The following is a 15,570-nucleotide window of genomic DNA, read 5'->3' on the forward strand; positions in this document are numbered from 1 at the left end:
CCTGGCCCCACTCCCTACCCACTCCCCCAGACTCCCCAATGGCTGCCTCGCCTGGCCCCATCCCTTGCTTGCACCCACATCCCCAAGTGGCTGCCCCTCCCAGCACTTAAAGAAAAAAAAATCCAAAAAAAGCCCTGTACTCACCAGGGTTGCCATTGGGGTCACTGGGGCCTTGTGGTACAGTTCCCCATGCAGTGTGGGGCAGTGGGGCCCGGTCCCAGCCACCTGGCACCTGCAGTGCCCCATTGCATGGGTGTGGCTGGAGTTGGCAGGGCGCTGCACAGCTCTGTGCATTGTCAGGCAGCTGGGGCCACTGTGGTTGTCACGTGGGCCCTGTGCTGTGGGAGGCCTCTGCCACAAGGCCCCAGTGACCCCAACAGCAGCTGCTACTGCCAGTGAGTATAGGCTTTTTTTGTTTTTTTTAATTGCTAGGATGCTGGGGCCAGGCAGGGCAGTGATCAGGAGGGCAGGAGGGGGGCCAGGCAGGGCAGTGAGGCAGGCAGGGGATGGGGATGGGCAAGGCAGCAATCAGGGGGGCTTGGGGAGCAGGCGGGGGATGGGGCAGTGATCAGGAGGGCAGGAGGGGGATGTGGCTAGGCAGGGCAACGATCAGAGGGTTTGGGGGGCAGGCAGGGCATGGGGCTGGGCTGGGCAGGGCAGCAATGGGGAGGCTGGAGGAATGGGCGAGGAATGGGGCCAGACGGGGCAGTGATCTGTGGGGCTGAGGGAGCAGCTGGGGCCAGTGGGGGTCCCCCCATTGTGCCCTCCCCCCTCCTTCAACCCTACCCCTTCCTACTTACTGGCAGGAGCCTAGGTCTAGCTCCCTGTGGCTGGCATGCTGCCTGCCCTGCACAGGTAGGCAGCATGCTTCAGCACTGGGGTGAGTGCCAGCCATAGGGATGCTCTGGCTGGCTACCAGAGTGTCTCTGTGAAAGACAGAGCCTCTGGTTGCTTCAGGTTGCTTAAGATGCTGCAAGATGCACCCTGGTTGCTTGAGATACTGCAAGATGTGCGTGCACACTCGTGTGGACATGCCCAGTGGGACCAGGATTTGGCCTTAAATCAATTAGTTTCAAAGGGCAGTTTGTTAAGCCAGAGTGTAGAGAAAGGAGGTTGGGTAGAAAATCCATGATGGCTGGTTTTCTTGGCCTAGCAGGTGGCCCAATAGTTCCTATTGATGGTATTTAACAACATGTTGCTGGGGAAAAAGGAACCTCTCCCCTCCTCCCCCCCCCCACCTTTATTTGTGCTGCATCTGCCTGTTGTCCAAAGGAGTGGCTGGGATTCCATTTATCACCACTGCAGCTCTTGGCCATACACTCTATATGGTGCGTGCCAACTGGGCCCTATGAAAAGTGACACATCATGTTCGCCTCTCAGTGGATACTCTAGCTTTGCCCAGGTCCAAGCAATCCCATGTTCGTTTCTAAATTTCCAGATCTCTGAGCTGTCCAGATGTGCTGATGTCATCCAACTGGTCTTGCATAACTTATAAGGGGAAAAAATGCTGCAGTAGCAGTTCTTGTGGAAATTTATTATTTTAATAAGATCCTCTGCTGCACTCAAACCAAACTAACAGCTGCTCTGAGACCAACCGTTTCCTCTAAATTCATTGAGTTGCTGGGTGAGCATGAACATTTGGGACATAAATTTGAATACTTTCAGCACATGATCTCAGAAGCATCCAAACCAGGAAGAAAAAATATTTTGATTAAAATGGAAACTGAGTTTAAAATCCAGGTTGCAGTTTCTTTCTCTAAGGGAGTTTTCCCCTACTTCTCTAAATGATTAGCTTCTTTCTCTGTTACTGCTGGACAGAACTGCTGTGTATGTAGTGCTAGAAAACCTAACGCATCATATTTAGCACAAAGCTGCAGTAGTGAACCACAGCCCACAGCAAGAAGAGCTCTGGAATTGAAATGAAAGGAGGACCAGGCCTACAGTGGGTGAGGCCTCCTGAAGCATAAAGAACAAGGCAATGTGTTAAAGACTCCGTGGCACAGTGCCATAGGAGGATCACTACTTGAAGTGAACTACTTGAAGTAGCTTAAGGACTGCCACTGTTTTGGGAGAGTAAGCATGGGGAGAAAAGCTCAATGTTAAACTGGGGAGAGATAAAAAGTGGAATGTTCCAAAGTCAATCCTTTGCAGTACTGTTCAGGATTTTCGTTAATGACTTGGAAAATGGAATTGAACATACATGTGGCAAATTTGTGGATGATATAAAACTAAATGGAAATAGTATACGCTTTAGAGAGGAAGATTAAGGTTCAAAATAATCTTAGTAAACTGAAGAAAATGATCTGAAATATATTGGGTCAAATTCAATGAGGAATAACACAAAATAACACACATAGAAAGGACTAATAAATACATAAATCCAAAATAGAAAATGACTGGCTTGGCTGCAGGACTGTAGAAAAGGAGCTAAGGGACATGATTCATTAATGTAATATCATTGCAAAAAAACCCGCTAATCTACTGGGATGTATTGACAAGAATGTTGTAGCTGGGTCATGGAAAACAATTCTTCCACTTTTATTCAGCACTGGTGTGAGGCTTCACCTGGACTAGTATGCTCAGTTTTGGGTAATTCAAAAAAGACGCAGACAAACAGAGGCAGATATGGAGTCCAGAAGAGACCAACAAAATTGATGAGAGGTTTAGAAAATATGATATATGAGGCCAGGTTGGAAGAATTAGGATTATTCTACCTGAAGAAGCGAAGACTGAGCCACGAGCCCCTGAGCTATTCACCATGTGGGCAGCCTCTCCCCAACTGCTGCATGTGCATGGCCCCAGACTCACCCTTAGCTCACGGCAGGGTGCTGTACTGCTCCTACCCTGAAGCAGAGGCTTATTTACTCTTTTCCAGTCTTCTGGAAACAAACCTGATGCCCTGAGTTTTCTAAGATAATATCCAACTGTTCTACAATTTCTTCAGCCAATTCCTTGAGTTGTTTAGGATGGCTCTCATCAGGCCATGTTGATCTGAAAGCATCCATCATGTATAAGTAACCTCTTTTTATTTCCCTGCTCTAGGCGATGAATACCCTTCTTTCCTCCTCTTGCTTGATGCTAACTGTACTACCAGCTGGTAATCAATCTTTTTTGTATGAAGCCTGAAGTAGGAAAGGTCTTACACACTTCAGCCTTCTCCACAGTTTACATATTAGCTGCCTCTTCTAATGGACCTACACTTTCTTTGGCCATCATCTAATATTTTTGGAATACCTTCTATGGAACGTCTTGGAGTGCCTTCCATGCCCCTTGCTAGCTGCATCTCAGTTTCTGCCTTGGCCATTCTGATTTAGTCCCTATGGGCACATCCACACATGCAGGCATGTGTGTTTACAGCAGCTCAAATAGGAGTGGCACAAATTTGAGCCACACATTTTTTCCTCAGCACATGTGCCCAGACATGCACTTGGGTGTGGGGCAAGTTGTGCCACGTGGGGCAAAATAACCCTGCCCAGCTCCTCCCAGATCTACAGCCAGGGGGAGCTAGAGCCTGTCCTGTCCTGGCCCCAGCAGTATAAAAAACTGCCCTGGCAAGTGGCTCAGGACTATTGACTTGCAGGAGCTTCTGGGGCCCAGGCAATTGGTACCTGGGGACACTACCCCTTGTACCACCTGGACTGCTGAAGCAGCCCTGAGAGTTCCCTGCACCTTCTACCCACTGCAGCAGTCTGACAGTGGGGGCTGCTGCCTGGCTGTGACCTGCTGCCACTTGTGACAGCATGTGGCCCCAAGGCTGTGCACCTGCCAGACCCAGCTGGGGACTGCATGACCACAGTAGAGGCATCTGCACATCTGAGCCAGCTACCAGCAGGCTGCGGCTGCACAGTTGGCCTTTGTGCGGCACTACTGCCATGTGTGCTGCCACCCTCCTATCTGGGCAGCTATCCCCGGAAAATGTAATCAGTGTGGTGGCCTGCTTTGAACTGTCAAATCGTGTCCTCCTGGCCCCAAGTGGCCAGGAGGTCAGCCACCTCCAGCTGGGTCCCAGGTGCCCACCCTGAGCAGGCTCCTCTGCCTGGATCCTGCCACTTGCCTCACTAGCAGGAATTCTGGTGTTCCCTATTTAAAAACTACAAAATCTCTGATAAAAAAAAATCCCAGATTCACTCTTTAAAATACCCTAAAATCCATGGTCTTCCACAATTAAAACAAAAGACCGCTAGAGAGAGGGAGACCAGCTGAGCAATGTTTTATTGATATGTTTACAAATTTAAAGCAATTTGGAATCCTATCGGTGTCTCTGATCATAATGAAATCAGTTCTAACTATCTATGTTTTTTGATGTTTGCTTTTGGTTTTCTTATCATACAACAATTAGAGCTCCCCCTGACCCCTTAACTAACTAGGATGTAGGGGGACCACTGCTGCTGCAGCCACAACTCCTGCCAGCAGGTCTCGTCCTGTCTGACAGTTGGGCATGATGGATATGTGATGGGGGATGTGGGGTTTGCAGTGGGGGGAGCATGATAAATTCTTTGTACCCTAATGCTGAATGTTGGATAACTTTATGCTGGGCAATGCATTTTTCCCAAATCTTCTAACCATTCATTGGTGGGTCACATTATCATTTGTTAAATACAGTACAGTGCAATCTTTTTCCCATTCCAGATTGTCAGACTTTTGTATGGCTTCCCAGTATAGCAAACTTTTGTAAAAGAAAATTAGGATGAGTTTACAGCATCCAAAAAAAAAAGGCATGAGAAAATATTCAGATTATTTTCCCCTAAAAAAAGCCAAACTCCATTCCTAGATTTCCAGTATTGTATAAAGCATAATCTTAGGTAGATAAAGTAAAAAAGGCATCAGTTCAGGAAAGCAATTCAGTATATGTTTAGAAGTCACCCCCATTCAGAAAAGTACTTCTGTATGTGCTTAGAATTAAGCACACACTTTTGTCCTATTGATTGCAATGAATCTTAAAGACAAGTGTAATGTTAAACATGTGCTTCCGTAGTTTTTCCAATAGTCCTGGTTTTTGCCCTTCAGAAACAATGAACTGGGAGGAAGCAGCATATGGATCTGCCAGTATAAAAATGCTAAGCACAGAAACACAAGGCAGAATTAAATATCTGTCCTCTGCATGAATACACAAAAAAGTCAGTTGCAGAGGATTATGGAGGAGACGAAAGGAAAACCTTGGCCTAGAAAAAGAGAGCAAAAATCTCTCGGAAGGAAAAAAAGTCTTATGCTGAGATATCTGCAGTGCTTCCAACTGAAAAGATTATTAAGGAGGATGTGGGGTTAGGGGGACCTGCCTCAGAAGATGTTCTTCTCTTCTCGTGCATCTTGCCTGCCACTTGGATGATAGGAAAAAAGTGTCCCTTGTCTTCACTTATTCTAGTCTGCATTCATTGTACTATGACTGCATGTATGGTTGGGTCTTTAGTCCTGCAAATAATCCTGTACCTGCTGAAGTAGCTTCCAGTCTTCAAGACCAGGCATTAGTGGCAACAGCTGGTTCTACCCTGGTACTACTCTGTGCCAGGCTGACTCCACCCAAACCATGTGCCACCTAGACGCACACCTTACCCACTCATGCCACTGACTGCTCTTAGGGAGTGTATGACTGAATGCCTTCAACAGGAAACAACTGCAAGATGATGGGACTTGAAGTAAGAATTCAGTTTTCAGTGGCATTGAAAGATTCTCTATAGGTTGTGTACTTCTGAATTAGTGCTTTGGAAGTGTTTAAACTTTATATTCCAAATGTCCGTGTTCACTCAGCGACTGAATGATTGCAGCGTGAAGTTTTCAGTCATTTTTCACATGCAGGCAATCAGCTGGAAACTCTGGTTCCACAGATCAGAAATTAAGTTAATGAAAACAATGGAATGGGAACACCCAATCACATATTTCAAACCACTAATTAATATGCCTACCTTTTTAAAACTGCCAAGGTCTCAGCCTACTACTCTTACCCAAAACTCATACAGCTTTACTTTGCAGCTACTCTCACTGGCTTCAGTAGGGATGAAGGCATAAATCAGCATAAGTAAGGATGTCATGATCAAGCCCATAGCTTAACTACCCAAATGATTGGAAAGGCTGCTGTAGATTCTCAAAAAATGCAGAGAAAGAAGAATAAACAACAAGGAAATCTTGAGGGACTGGAGGGCAAAGAGAGGAAGAGGTCACCTCAGCAGGATTAAAAGGTCAAAGGACTTGGTGCAGAAAAGCCAACCCAAATCCACACAAAGCTGTTAGCATGGGATCATCTGAAAAACAAATTTGAGAACTAATCCTTTAGCCTTTTCAGAAGAGTGCACAGGCACAGAGGATGCTCACAGCACACTGTAGGAGAATGAACTGGTGAGATTCTTGTCTTCACACGTCCTGCAACTTGTCAAAAATTTTCCCCCTTTGTTTCCACCTCTGATGTGACCATATGAAAGCACTGAAAGGCAAGGGAGGAACCCAAGTGGATTCTTCCATGTCTGACCAACCATAGAACAATACAACATGATTTTTCCTTGGGTGGGTACTACAAGAGCAGTTTTGTTTCACTGGCAGGCAGAGTGCTATATGGTATTAGAAAATGTAACAGGAAGGTGTTAGAATTAAATTTTAAAAATGAGATATGTCAACCCTGAAAACAGTCTCTTGATTGAGGGCCCTTGAAATGCTTTTCAAATTCAGGGGTACACATGTAATAAAGTAGCTTGTTTCAAAGCTGATGCTAGGCCATAAGGGGAGGGTTGTTGTGTGAAAATGCCTGTACTGTTCACCCCTCCACCTCACATTCCTCCTGCAGTAATAGAAATCATATTGCTCATCTAATGCAACGCTTAGGCCCTGTTTTTTCAGTCCCACTCTGTAGACTGCTTCAGTTGCTACTCTGGTGACAACACTTACATCCCAAGTTCCAACTACACGTCACCTCTTCAAGGGGTAAAATGGAAAGGATGCACAGAACTATTTCAGCAGTTTCACACTGTAGATACTGCAAGCATTGCATATTTCCAGCACCAGACATTAGCTATCTGCAACTTAGCAGAGAATGATCTGGGTTGCATTTCATTCCTGACAAAAGGTTTTCTTCATCATCAAAAAAATGGGCTAGACATTTGCCACCACTTCTTTGCTTTTCTGATGAAGGGCCTGATCCAAGGTCCTTTTAGTCAATACAGTCTCTCTACTGTAATTAAGTAGTGATTATCTGGCAATCTGCAGAGGCTCTTTAGCTTCAGGGGAGTTTTCCTTTGACCCAAAGGATATTTTTTTCTAGGAAGACCTTGCTGCAGATGGTTCTTTCCCCTCATTTGCTATCACAGGAAGGGCACGTTTAGTGCGCATGGTGATGGAGTTGTTCCAAGCTAGCCCTGCTAATAACTCCATGAGGAAATCCATTCTATGTTCGCTCCAGTTCCCCAGTCCCAATACGAAACTTTAGAGCAAAGCACCACCTAGTGACCAGATACATGTATTAAAACTATAAATACATACTCCCTTTCTTTTTCCTCTAAGGCAGGTGATTATAACAAGGTTTCTAACTGATGATATCAGCTTGGTGGCATATGCACTTTTCCTTAGTCCACAAACAAGTACTTGTTCAGCATGGGCAATAAATGCAAATTATCAGAACTACAGGAGAAATGACCAGAATGGATATTTTTCATAGTTTCATAGTTGATAGAGTCGGAAGGGGCCTGAACAGATCATCAAGTCTGGCCCCCTGCCGTGGCAGGAAAGAGTACTGGGGTCAAATGACCCTGGCTAGGTGATTATCCAGCCTCCTGTTGAAGACGGATATACTGGAAATGAGAAATATGGTACACTTATGTGGGGTTCTCATCTGCAACATGCCTATAGAAAGGGCTCTGTGAAATACTGTATTTGGGGTACTTTGCTGGCAGAAATGCATTCAGTTTACAAGTACCTTCTGTTAGGTTCTCAAAAATCCCAGCTTGAACGTTCATGCTGTTAGAAAAGGCTTCTGTTCCATTTGTTCATCACCAAAATATCTGGAATCTTTTACTGAATCTTTAGATGTCCTTTTAGTCTCATAAAGGAAGAAAATAGTTGAACAGATATTTCAATATTGTACGTCTAAAACTCCAGGATTGTTGGCAGTTTTGGGTTGTGTGTTTTGTTTTGTTTTGTTTTTTGGGGGAGGTAATTTTCTCTTCTCTCAGCCTTATTTCATATGGAATGTTGGCTCTGAACCCATATATCCATTCAGTGTTTTGCCAGTCCTAGGTGTTTATTGCTAGTGCATTGGTCCATTGTACAGGAGTTAATACATAAATTGAAAATGGACCTTCTTCTTGTATTTCTGTCTCTACCTTCTGACTGTCTCCTTCCTCAATTATCCAGCTCTCTTCTTTCCTTTCCTTCATTTCTTTCCCTCAGATCCATTACTTATTTCCAAAAGTAAAACAGAAAAATGAAATGTTAATATTACTACTTTACCAACATGGGGTGTGTCCAGGTGAGTGCACACATGCGGTTTGCGGCACCTCAAAGCAGTTGGAGGCACTGCAAACTGTATGTGGCACACATGCAAGCATTCACTGAACTGTTAATTTGCAGCACTGTGGGGGATTTTTGATGCCTGGATATCCCAAGTATTAAAACAAATGTTGCTGAAAAACATGATGAGTTGCACATGGCAGTAGTATGTGCTGCCAGAAAGGGAGCCTAGCTGACCACAGCTACACTCTGGCTGATGGCCAGGCTCTGAGCAGCTAGCTTGGCACCGCTGCTGCCCTGGGAGGCCCCCAAGACCTCAGGTAAGGCTGCTGAGGTCAGGACAGGTGTTGGTCCCAGCCTCCCCTACCCCACCCAGGTTACTTTGCAGCATGCTGAAGCACACATGCAGGTGTGTGCCTGGGGACAAATAGCAAGCAGTGGCACAAATATGTGCTGCTGCTATTTGTCCTGCAGGAAATGCACACACTTGCATATGCGCACTTGTCAGGACACACCCGTAATGTTTATGCCATGCTTGATACCTTTGAATAAGTCTCACAAAGAGTACTTGTATCTCAAGAGGAGAAAAGGCCCACTTGTTTCTCCGTGCTTCTGCAACATAGCTCCCAGCTTGGGATATGGTCATTTTCTTAGTCTTTGTTTCTAGAGCCAAACACTGGGAGCTGCTGTAAATGTAGGCTACAGGTTTTGGTTTATGGGGTGCTTTTTTCTTTGGCCCGTAATATTACAAATATTTCCAGAGGTCTACAAACCTACCAGAATGCTTGGAGAAAGAGGACCTTTTCCTTACATCACCTGAGCCAAGGTAATATTTATGCATGTATCTTTCCTAGGATTAGCACTGTCTCCTTAAAGACTATGACCAAGACCTCAAAAAAAATTAGATCCATCCTGAAATTCACCATGAGGTCTGCTATGCCCACTGGCTTTACCTGGAAGGAACTCAGATGGTGGACAGCAGCATGAAACCGTATAATCAGATTAATGCATGTCACTTTAAAGCACCTGGTTTAATAGCCAGAATTTGTGCATACCAAGGGTTGACCCTAGGCATCTACATACCAAGCTTTTATAGCTGCTGTTATTTCTTTTCCCTGCCATTGTACCCACAGTATGCTAAGTATTGTTCATAAGGTCCCTACCGATGTTTTAGGAAATGTCCAATGTTGGGCCAAAATCCTCCAAACAAAGTGTATTAAGTTTGCATATACTTAATACTAAGCCTGTGAGTAGTTTAATTGACTTAAAATATGTGCTTAAGCATTTTGCAGGAGGAGGGCCTAAGTAAGTATGATTTTTTACAGTCTTGTGGTAAGTGTCATATTAACATTGGGCAAGTCCCATAGGTAATATCCTTTCTTTTCTATTGGCATTCCAGTTCTTAAAGTAAAAGACATGAGATATCTTCTTCTCATATTAGGTTGCTTCCCCGAGTTCCTCAAACCTGACTCATGTTACTACATGAATGTAACGTTACTGTATTACGTGGCTATGTTATGCTCTTATATTGGCCCTTTACCTGGGACCTTTTGCATGTATATTAGCAACCTTTTACACAAGCAGAATGTTGGCTGCTATGATCTCACTACTTATCTGTGGCGGGTTAAGCTGTTATGTCTTGTGTTGTGTCAAGGTTGACAGTAGTTGTACTAAGAGGTTAGATTATGGATTTGATAGGTTGATTTGGATGGAGCTGATCCTGCCTCAGGCAGGGGATTGGACTAGGTGGCATATGGAGGTCCCTTCCATCCCTTCTTTTCTATGATTCTGTGACAACTTTTCATCTTTTGCTTACTTTCACATCCAAGTAAATTCAGAATCCCTCTGTCACCCCCTTTCTCAGCCTGTCACATATGAATAGTGTGATCCCACCCTCCATGAGGTAGAACGGGAGCAGGTTGTCCCATGCCTCATCTGCATATACATTTTTGGAGGATCCCAGGACACCAAGCTGTGGGGTCACCATAGGTTGAAATGATGTTGACTCTGCTGGAGCCCAACCCAATGAACTATATGGCAAATCATGAGCCTTTTGGTTTTGAACTAATATCATGTGTGGGTGCCTTAAATGTGTTTATGGAGTACCTGTGCTACAACTTACAGCAGTTTCAAAAAGGTACAATGCATCAATTCTAGATGTAAATTACTGCAGCTATGTTTATTTCAAGGTCATTTTTTCAAATTTGTCCCATCTTTCCATGTACTCAGGGAGAGCAGGGTCTGACAGTAAGGAAGTAGGGAAAGAGCTACAGGGGAAAGAATTTGAGCAGCACAGAGGGCAAAGGGGCTACCTGACCCCACAGATTTATTTTCCCTGCTGTAGCACTGGGAGGGGGACAAATTCAAGACAAACCTCCAATAATTGGATTCTATACCTGGAAAATTGTATCAAATATATAAATTTTTCATATATAGAATCTGATTTGGGGTTGGGGGTCGTCTTAAAGTCAGGGTCATCCTCTAGTCGAGTAAATGCAGTATATAATTAATAATGATGCCCTAACTATGCATGCAGCTGTCTTCTGTTGGAAAGAATGGGAACAAGAGGCCCTAACAGCTGCAGGTTGTCATTTAACTGACTTGCATCTTAGTTGTTGGAGATGGACTGTCTGGGTTCTACAGTTAAGCTGCTGTGAAGTTCCATTTTGCTGTGGAGCACAACCTGCTGAGAAGTGCAAAGTTCTAGATGCTGATGTGTATTATACTCACTTATACACATCGCTGTATGCACTGATTAATTGTTTCCAGTAAAATGCATGTTTCTTTTCAGTCTGGGCAATACCACTTTCTCATTAGAATGACTGTCATAACTTGCATCCGCTTAAAATCTTCAAATAAACAGGATGTGACTTTCAGAAAGAGATTAAGGAGGCAAAATTTTGTGAACAGAATGTGTCAGAAATTCTCTGATTGCGCTTGTCACTCTCTTTTCTATATCAAAGTTTTTTTAGGAAAAGAAACTATAATGATTGATTAAATATGCAAAGGCATGTATATGAAAAGAGGAAATGGGTATTTCTGCTTTCAGTTACTATTTATATTTTTTTTCTGTGTGATGAAACCAGTTTTACTTCTAGTTATAGAAGCAAGTTAGAAATAATGCATATGCCACAGAACCGAAAGAGCAAATCTGAATTAGTTACATAGCTAACTGGCTGAATTTAGCCAACTTCCTTGAACAAGAAGGAGCGATTAGTGACAGACAGGGATCTGGGCAGCTGTTCTTGAGGAACCTGATTAAAAGCCCTTTGATATCATTAAAAAATATCCTGTTGATGTCAGCAGACTTTGGATCTAACACCTGCCTTTCTCTACAGTTACTTCAGGCTTTGTCTGTGCTCAAAGTAGCATTAGTTGCACTAGTTTAACTAAGGTTGGATTTTAATGTGCTAGAATTAAACCAGTGAAAATCTATAGACACCCTCGGCACTTTTACACGTGCTCTGGCAGGGGGAGGAGGGGCGCTGCTTTAATTACAGCAACTTCGAGAGAGCAGCTCAGCATAGTTCAAGCTCCCCCACTACCATGTTTAAGTGCAGGGAAGCTGATACACAAGATGCAGGAGGCAAGTGCCACACTCCAGCAAACATGATTAATCAAGTCTGCTCTGATGTATTGGAATTCCAGTGAAACGGAGAAGGCTCCGCATTCATGTGCTCCTTAGTCCAGTTTAAACCAGGTTTATATCAATTTAGTTTAACCCAGTAAAGAACTGACCAAATATAAAGATAAATTATATACTGATTTATATCAAACTAAGGGAATCTATACTGTTTTGCACTTTGCATTCGTTTTAAAAATTGATTTAAAGTAGTGCACCTTTGAGTATATGTAAAGCCTACATTCATTTTGGAATAAGTATTTTCTCTGAAAAAAATAAATTTGCCTGGCATAAAATTCCTTTTTTGTGTGTGTGTTTAATAAAAAAGGAAATTTTCAGGTTTAAAGACTGATGTATGAGATTCTATTTCATGCTTTCCCTTCACACGGATCTTCAAACATTTATCATAAGACCTATTGCATCTAAAGTAATTATGCAGAAATCCACTTGAAACATCCTATTTTATATCATGACGCTAGGAAGAGGGTTGCAAAATGTTTGTCTCTAGAGAACAAGACTTATGGCATTAGGAAATGATGTCAACATAAAACAAACACTGTGGAAACTAAAAATTTTGGTAACATAGCTATAAAATGAGGAAGAGATCATTGTTGTACCTCTTGGTGTCAATGGGACTTCTGGAATAAAAAGTGGTCCTAAGGATAAGACTGAGCCAAGCAAATCCAATGAAGTTTATGCACAGAGAACTGCAAGTGTCCATCACTTCCACTAAACATTTAATCTTTAAAGATGCTGCTTGCTGTTCAATCTATAGCATATTATATTACATTCTACCCACTTGAGCCTTTAAACAGTAAAATCTTCAAGAGAGGAATTCACCATGTTTTATCTCCTTCTGCTTTATTAATCTGAAGAGGCATTTTCCAAACTGTTGGTACTACTGGTTTACTGATTCCCAAAACCAAACCAAACTTGCTTTCCAGTGGGAGAACTTGCATTTGAACTTTGCTGTTCCATTAGGACAGGGTCTACCTGGTGTGGCTTTTCCCACTCATGCTACCCTTAGTTCAGCTGAACTGATATTAGCATTGCTTGGATTCCTAATGTAAACCAGGCAAGTGTGGATTCATGCCATGCTGGCTACAGCTATTATAAAGTTGTTTTGGTTGAGCTGGTGGTAAAAATAAATAAGGGGCCAGCCCCCTGCAGTGATGTCAGCGGAGTGAAAACAGCGCCTCCCCTGCTACTGAAGCAGGGAAGGGGGTAAGGGAGGAATTGGTGGAGGACAGCTGTAATGTGATTCTATCCTGGTGCTAAACTAACAGGGATACTAAAGCACATACTAGCACTTTTCTGGTCTTTACAGGTAACTAATCTCCTCTCTGTGTTGGCCATGAGTAATTGCCACAACAGTTCTGGTATCCATGTGGGGCCATATTTCACGTCATGATGGGAGCAGATATTTTCTTACAGAATACATATACCTTCAGCTAAGGAGGACAGGGGAATTGGATTTATCTAGATAGTTGTTTATTTTAATTTCTCCTTCTAATACAGTATTGTGTGTCGACCGCTTGATTTGGGGCTGCAAGAAACAGCTGGAGTATGTTTTAAGGTGACTCGTTTCTACAAAGCTGCATTTACCTGGAAGAATTTGAGATACAGAGGGGAATATAAATCACAGCTGTGCAGCTGCAATCTATCCTTTTATTGAAAGAAAGATCTAAAACAGACACCAAAAGGCAGTTGCCCACATTGATCATTTGGACCAGCCTCCCCTAAGACTTCCATGAGACAGTGTGAGGAGATGTAGTTTAATCTTTTATAGGTTGCAGGCAACTAGCTTGATTGTATCTAATCTAAGTTGAAGTGGCTCCCAATAAAGGGAAAACAGAAATATTTTATCCATTATAGTAGTTCTCATAATTCATATTAAAAACACTCCTATGTCCTTGAGTCTGGCTAAATACTGGGTGTTTTGTAATGTGTATTTTTATCTTTAACAAAGAGACTACTGGAACTGGAGAAACTACTTCAAAGCTCATCTAATCCTAGAATCAGACCAGAGGTGTCTCAACAATCACAATAAGTGCTAAATGGTGCAGTGAAAGAGCTATCCATGTAAAAGTATTTCTAAGGAAAGTCTTTGCAAATTAATTTCAGTCAGTTGTTTAGGCCTTGAGGACATGTGCATGCGCACACACGCGTGTGCACACACACAGAGTAATGAGTGTTTTGAGTCAGAATCACATGAAGTTGGCAGAGTTCTGTAACACAAACAGAAACTTAGAACTTCAAAGAAAAATCAAGCCTATTAAATAATGAGTCCTAAGAAGTGTGTCCCTCTAGTCTAAAGAGAGAATGAAGGGCTTGACCTTTCTGGACAACGTAACAGAAAATGCCAAGGCTGGGCATAATTCAAATGCTTAGGAACTCTATTTCAGTGCACAGAGCTCTGGCTTGTGGGGTGGCGGGATTTGTCCTGTGGGTAAGGTCTAGCTTGGGATGTGAGAGTACCCCCTTTTGAGAGTGGGGGTATTAGCACTTCCATGACCCACAGGCTTGCTGTGAGGATAAACATATTAAACATTATGATGTGTCCAAATCACATGATGGGAGCTATATACTAGGTAATCCTCTGTAACAGCATACAAACCTCTTGGAGTTGCAAAGTGGAGCTGGAGACTCTACAAAAACACACACAGCTCACTTTTCCAATGTTTGCCAGAATACGAGTCCAAGCCCATAGAAGCTGAACATAAATATCCTCTAGAAATATTTTGATATGCATGAGAATTATATGCAGTAGTTTAAAAAGTATGTGCAACCCTATGATCAATTTATAGTGCTAAAACAATGGGATCTGGCATCTCCTAGACTACCACCATTCAAAAAAATGCTCCTAGCTAAAATATGAATTATTCTATGTTCTTAATCCTTCTGGCACTGTATCAGTGGGTGTATTATAAGAACCTAAATAGTCTACTCTTCAGGAGTAAGGTGCGGGGAATATCTGGCTGTTGCCCACTTAATGTCTGGGATAATGGGGGAGTTTGGTGGGTTTTGGTCTCTTGGTTACTGTTGTCTAAAATATCCTGACACGTGAATCCAAAGCTGTGCTCGTGTCTCACGTAGATCTAACTATGCTAAAGGGAATCCTGGAATGGAATGGAGCTGGCTTGGGCCAGCCACAGCTACTCCATTAGTTGAAATCTAGCTCATGTACTTCTACAATGGGATACAGTCATGTCCACTGCCCTACAGCCATGCTAAATCCACATGGAGAGCTTCTGCTTAACCCTTTCTAGCGTGCTTTACCAACTGTGGGACCGGGATCTGAAGCATATGGGTTGAAAGAATTTGCAAAGATGGATGAGGCACCTTGTTACTCCCACCAAAAGGTCTGTATTCCTCGTCTTTTACCACAGTACTTACATTTCTTATTTCCATGTGATGTTCCTTTCCTTTCATTTCATAGATTTCATAGACATTAGGGCTGGAAGGGACCTCGGGAGATCATCGAGTCCAGCCCCCTGCCCAAAGGGCAGGAAGTCAGC

Source organism: Crocodylus porosus, unplaced genomic scaffold (assembly GCF_001723895.1).
Source record: "Crocodylus porosus isolate Cpor-Errol unplaced genomic scaffold, CroPor_comp1, whole genome shotgun sequence".
Taxonomy (NCBI): domain Eukaryota; kingdom Metazoa; phylum Chordata; order Crocodylia; family Crocodylidae; genus Crocodylus; species Crocodylus porosus.